This window comes from Formica exsecta, unplaced genomic scaffold (genome assembly GCF_003651465.1).
Source record: "Formica exsecta isolate Colony F162 unplaced genomic scaffold, ASM365146v1 scaffold258, whole genome shotgun sequence".
Taxonomy (NCBI): domain Eukaryota; kingdom Metazoa; phylum Arthropoda; class Insecta; order Hymenoptera; family Formicidae; genus Formica; species Formica exsecta.
In genome coordinates, this window is record NW_021849849.1 from 1,138,360 (window position 1) to 1,145,464 (window position 7,105).

Consider the following 7,105-nt stretch of genomic DNA (forward strand, 5'->3'; position numbering starts at 1 on the left):
ACATAATCGAAATCGCTCGCGTAATTAACATTTACAACGGAAATGCTGTGGAGGGAACGATACGAAAATACGAATCTCCTTTTTTATTAACTAGAATAATTTATTTTTCTCATGGTAGAAAAAGGAGAATGTATCTTAACTCACGAACTGCATTGTACTTATATATATACAATTACATACAATCCTCAATTGAACGTTACACATAAACTCAGTACACATCGATTTCTTATTACTTCCTTGTCCTCGTGAATATGTTCCCGAAAGAAACAAACTGCTCGCTATGTGTATCCGAAAATACGATCATCCAATTGTCGGCGCGAAGTGGGGGAAAAATGATTTCGAGAAAAATGGTTGTGAATATATGAATTGTGTGCGGCGTGCCGTGAATTTTGTTGCGTGAATTGAAAGGGGGAAAATTAGAATTTTCGAAAAATACATAGGGATTTCTGTGCGAAGAAGTCTTTATACTTTGTATAAAGGAGCTACAGCGCATGTGTAGTTTGTATACGTGCGTTTGTGTGCGCGTGCCGTGTTGGCGGATGGAAAGATTTTCGGATGGGAATATATCTCGAGAGGAGCATTTCGTGACGGGAAGATTTCGAGGCTCTCTTTCTCCCGCATTATATCTCGGTATCTGCCGAATTGCGCGTCGCTACATTCTTGTTCGTGTGTAAACATTCTCGGACAATTAAAATTACTGATAGCAAGCGGTAGCTGGAAGAAGAAAACAAAAATACCCGATCGAGAGCCGAACGATGCGAGTTTCGAGAGATTTTTCGACCGCGATTCTTAACACGAGGAAAGTACACACGGTTTGTATCTAATAACGGTTTGTATAAATTGCTCGAAATATATTTCTTATATTTTATAATATCTTTGTAAAATATACTACGATTTCTATTATCCAAAATATTTCAAAAGTTTAAGAATTTTTGTATAAAATTGATCATTTGTTGCTATAAAAAATCTTTATCTCATATTGAAGATCCTTGAAAAAATTGAAAGTTTTTTCTCGAAAATCAAAATCTCTTTCACTCATTGTCAGTATTGTGTATCTAAAATTATTACAATGTTATCTATAGGTTTTAAAACCTTTTCTTCGCTCGGTTGTTTTGCTCGAATGTCTCCCATCGTTTCTAGCGTCTAAATAGAGGTTACTTATCTCACGAACAAATAAACAAATAAAGGAACAAGTAAAGAGGATAAAAATCTCTCTCTACTCGCGAAATCATCTGCTTTCTTTTATCTGACCCGCCGGTTGCTTTATCATATACATATATATATATTTATATATACTGTTCTCCTTAATAGCATTTTTTTAACGCGCTTACATTCAAATAGATTTTTTTTTTATTAGAGTTACACAGAGTTAATGATTTGCGATTAAACTTGATTCACCTGCGTATGCCCGTTATCTCGTTCATCCCTTACATACTCTCATTCTCACTCTCTCTCTCTTTCTCTATTATTCTTACGATAACCACAATTTTTTTTTCTTTTTTTTTTGCTTATGTGAGGAATTGTTCTCTTTCATCAATATTCCGCGCGCAATGTTTCGCCTCGTTTCTCGATCCCGTTGGTATCAATTATGGAGCAATCACACACAATAGAGTCGACGAGACATCTATTTACATCCTTTAATTGCAAAATCTGCAAGGCCATTAACAGATGATTATTTTAGTTGTTGTAAATATACCGAGTGTGATTAATTTCATCATTAGAATATATAATAGTGTCACATTTCTCTCAGCCCGACGTGGTACAACGTTCGTGCTGTGCAATTTCGATAAGTACAGATGGATAAACATAGTGTTCCCTCTGTACTTCGACTCCCTCTGAATTTTCGAGAAATATCCGCGTCACAGATTAGATATTTATATAAATACAGGATCGATCGAGGTTCTCACAAACGCGTTACAAAACTTTACAAAAAGAAAAAGACGTGCGTAACATTCGTGCTCGCCGAATCTCTCTCTCTCTCTCTCTCTCTCCTCTTTTTGTTTCTCCAGTTATGAAATATCGTCGACGCTTTTTTAACACTATCGTTTTTCTTCTTTTTTCCTTTCCATAAAAAATGAGATAAAAAGAACAATGCAACTGCAGCGCGTACCATTCCCGTTCTCCATTTCAACACACTAATATGTAAGAACAAAAAACTAACAGATTTCGGTGTAAATAACAAATCGCTGTGAGCCGAAAGCTCGACGGGGTTCCGGGAGAGCGCTAAAACTTCAAGAAGTCCGGAATTTCGGGACATCGTTATTTTCATCGTCGCCACGAAGAAGACTGCATTTCGCAATTCGTCGCAAACCCGGAATTCCGAAGCGAATCGGTAAACAGCGAAATATAACAGATTGTCGGTTCGGACGATCGTCATTACGGATTTTCGATACTCTCCTTCATTCTCATGAATCGCGAGTTATCAGCAATATTACACTCTTTTTCTCTCTGTGTATTTTTCTCTGCAAAAAATCTAGAATATCAATAGACCCTTTTTCTTCAGAGATGAAGAAACAAAATCGTCGTTCTCTCCTTTCACTAAGAAAAAGGGTTTCTAGTTATCCTTTCCTTTTTAAAGAAAAAAAAAAATTCATCTCGTTAAAGAATTGTGCAAATAGATTTCCGAAGAATCGAAATCGCTGCGCCCGAAATAAGTGCAAAATATTTGGCAGTGATGTCTCTTTTTATTTTAATTAGCATTGATTAAAGGATGTTTAAATCCCTTGTACTTTCTTTTTAATTTCTTCAGGGGACACAGCGTTCGATCTCTGAAATATTTTTCGCGCGAATAAATTCCGGTGATCGAGAATGTCGAAGATTCTCGAGAAGATCCGCAATTTTTTTTTTCGACGATCCCATATTATATACATTCGCGATGGAGAGCATCCGCAGGATGTCGATGCCGGGAAAAAAGGAGAAGTTGCATCGAGTTCCCGAGTGGATACCCTGTCCCTCCCCGACAGAGCATGCGCGCGAACGCAATAATCTATTATCTCATTTATCGTCATTGGTACATTCGCGTTACATATATTCTCTATTGTACGAAGGGATGATGCTTGGAGGAGGAGAGGGGGTTGGTTTCTGCCTGCGTTATAGACATAATCGTCGCGCGTGTTCGTCCCGTTTCACAAATCACGTATTGATAAAATCTGCTCGGCGATGATAAGCGCAGAATCTCGTCGACTCTCGAGGATAATTATGAGTCGAATAATTACTAATCAACTTTCTCCGCCACTTTATTGATGTTATCGATTCTTAAACAAAATTTATCTTTAGAGAAAGATTCTTAATAGGAGGAAAAAATTTTTTTAACGGTAATATATATAAAGAATTACTATATAATAAAAATATTAAAAGTTTACATAAAAATATGTGCGAGGTTTTTGTGAATAACTTATGGAATTACATCGATTAATTACATTTACGATTTCAATTAACGTTGGACATCGCTGTAACATTTTTTATCCTTACATCGAATCTTAGCTCTGTTAAAAAATAAATCTCGCTTTGTCATCCAGCAAAATTCTGCGTCATACCATGCCAGATAACTTATTAGCTCGTTTATTAGCTGCAGAGTTTGCGAGGTAGTTTGCTTGTAGGCGCATCGCGACGCCTGGCGTCGCGACGCCGGTGCTTTTCTAATTTTCCCTGTTGATCTATTGTAACAACTATTGCACATATATGATTTGTATATAACATGTATGTAGGATTTGCGTGAGATATTCGATCGTAATGAAAACTAAGTGGTGCGTAGAAAGACTTGGTTTTGCGGACTGCAAATTAATTGTAATTAATTAACATGTAATAGATACGTTTTAATGCCATCCGGTTTCCGTAACTCCTTTTCTCTCATTTTCTCTCTCAGCATACATACACGCACACACACACATATATATATTCACATACATACATGCTCTAAATCTCTCATATACTCTATTATCTCTGTTACGTATTGTATAGCTAAAGCAAAAAAAAAAAACTGAAAAAAAATATATTATAGCATATGAAGTAGATATATATATACGTATTTTATCTATATATATATATCTCGATGTATATAATATAAATTTTTCTATGGTAAGAAAAAAATCTGGCTCGTTAATAAATCTTTAAATACTTATTACAGGTAGAGAGAATCGGTCGTTCTTATATTTTCTCTTTTTCGATATCGTGTGTATATATGCGATTCGCATAATGAGCCTGCGTACATCCAAACTCAGGAAGAGGAAGCAGAAATCTCTTTGTTAAAAATATTAAACAAAAAAACCGGATATTTAAACATACAACGTCCTCTCATTATCTTCAACAAAAAGCTTATTCTTTCTTTCTTCATCAGTTTAGATGCTTGCATGACACGCGTGATCGACGGATATGTCCGCGGAAAGAAACACACTTTTATATCGCGAAATATATAAGTCGAATTCCGCTTCACCCTCGTCCTGTGTACACATATATACGTGCGTGTTTTGTGATTCTCGCTTCGACGTCTTTCTCTTTGCTATCAGTAATACAGGGCAATTCCTCACTGTGTGTGCCTACTAAATTCATAATTCGAAAACACTTTAGCGACTGCTCATCCTCCAGAAATGGTATCCTTGGATTCCGAAAAGAACGATTTCCGCGTATATTCATGCATTCCTTGAGTTCTGAAAAAGAATTTTTCCTCGACTAAAAAGTCCCGAGTCAAAAATTTCAACACGACTTTAATTTTTTTGTCAGACTCTCGTTGCGCAACTTTTTTATTATTAAATCAATCTTTATCAACTAATTTTTATAAAATATATAGCACAAATAAAATTTGCTTTATCGGAAGAATGAAATTTTGAGATAATCTCGATAGATATGATACTAATGCAAAAGAATGCTTTTAACTTTTTGGAATGAGTGATGATGGAAATTTGAAATTTGTGGTAAGACATGACTCTTTGAAATGACTGACAATCAGCTGGTATCTCGAGAGTAATTTAGCGAGAATAATTATGTCTTTTTATTATATAGACGTAATAGAAAGTAAGTTGAATTTTGCATCTGGAGGAGAACCGCTCGCTATATATATTTTTCTCTGCTTATGATACGTCTACATACGTTTTTTTTTTACTTCCTATGCATTTGTATTGTGTACTTAATAAGGATTATCCATATAGAATATATAGTATGCAGTATAAACTTTATCCACTAAAAACACTACATCTTTTTTTTCCCTTCGATCGAAAAGTTTTATGCGCCATGTATATAATGTTGCGTTTACTTGTATGCGTGTATATTGATGACATGCGTCTGTGATAAATGGATACTATACGAATTTGGCGATTCGGAAAAGGCAATCGAACGTGAAGTAGACTGAAGAAAAATCAAAAAGATTTTACATGTATGTGAAAAGAAAAAAAATATCAACGAAACAGTGTCAAATGCGACAAACAGCTGAAAACGCGACGACGCACAAAATTTTTGCGAATTTATGCGGAAAAGATGCTCTTTAAAAGAAACGCGTCTTTCTCGTTTGGGGGGAGAAGGAGGGAAATATTCCCTTCCTCTCTTCTCTATTCTTTCCCTTTTTCTCTCATTCGTTTCTTATATATTCACGAATATTTTAGAAATTTTTTACAAACTATTTTAAAGCACAAAAAAATTAATAATAAAATTGATAAGATAATTATGTTGTCCTAAATTATTCAATGATTTATTACAAGTGTTTCACTACAATTTAAAATTTCAATGATCATTCCGAGTATTTTAGTCAATTGAAAATCACTTCGCACAGTGCACGCTTAAAGGATAATTAATCCGAAAAAGGGAATATTGCTGAATAAATTTAAGGAAATAACGGTTTCGCGCTTCTTTTAAAACTTTGTTGCGCGAAAATCAGAAAATCAAAGAAATCGTCGAACACACAAAAATATATAGTAGCTAGTAGCACTAGTAATAGTAGTAGTAGCAGCAATCATATAGAACTTTTTCATCTACAGATAGAATAGTGGTAGCGATTAAACTAAAAAAAAATAGAATGAGAACTAATTACGGCGAAATTATTCGTAATCGCGGGAGAGTCGATCTTCTCTCTCTCTCTCTCTATCGTCGGTCGCTGTCTCAGGTTTTTCAATCATGATAGATCCCGCCGGAATTAATATCGAAAAAAAAGGAAGACAAAAAGAGGATTATATATGTAGCGAGTAACGAAGCAATTGTTATGCCAAATGCGAAAGTTATTCCTGTCGGCAATCTTTATCTATATGCCATATTTCGGAGCACGAAATTGACAAAATATCGTCTCGCGAGAGGAAAAGCAAGATATATATGGGAATGTTTTTTTTTATCGCGTTCCAAGGCTGGCACTGACTTTAGTTCCGACTTCGAGGTATCGGTATCGGTTGAAAAAAGATGGGTGAACACCCTTCACAAGCTCCATCTCCTTGCTTTCGCTTATGATTAATTATGTTATCTCCCTCGAAATATGTTATCGGCAGCCTGTACTCCTTCTCTCTTTTTCTCTCTCTCTTTCCTCCATATATGAATATAGTGTTTCTAATAGCGTTTTTCTCTCTTTCTCACTATTGTGCGATAGTATTTCTCGTTTCTCTTTTTCCCGTATACTTAACTATAATGACGCGCGGCACGTCGCCGCGTTCGCTATGATTATCGATTAATTAATTACTATTACTTCGTTTATGCGCATGGTATTATCATTATATATATATATATATTTCATGTAAATTTTCTTTCTTTAACCTTTTGTCTTTTGCTCCGCTGCGTTCTTATTGGCGAGTTTTGCTTATCAATTCTGCGCAATCGCTCCATTCGTTTTGCCACTGTCTTCAGCTTCTCGCTATAGCCCTACTCTCTTCTCCAACTACTTGAATCTACATGCGATTAATTTAATAATCCTCATTGTGACAGTTTGCGAATTCACAACTCGATCGTCACCGAAGTTCTTCGCGATGTTCGATGACGATCCTCGCTTTGCATCAATTTTTTTTTTTTTTTTTTTTTTTTTTTTTTTTCGGGTTTTTTTTTGGGAAAATGCATTTACGCACCGTACCCCGGGGCCGGCCCCGGGGCGTGTGTGGGACTCCTCCGCGACAATATGCCGCAGAAACTACCCACTAAA

General features: G+C 35.7%; 1 long non-coding RNA gene across 1 annotated transcript in view; it reads left to right on the forward strand.

The window, feature by feature from the left end:
• Positions 1–7,105, forward strand: part of LOC115236606 — a 12,414-nt gene continuing 5,309 nt past the window's right edge. The window contains exon 1 of the long non-coding RNA XR_003884218.1: positions 1–812. This is a non-coding gene — a long non-coding RNA (uncharacterized LOC115236606). The remainder of the gene's footprint in view (positions 813–7,105) is intronic.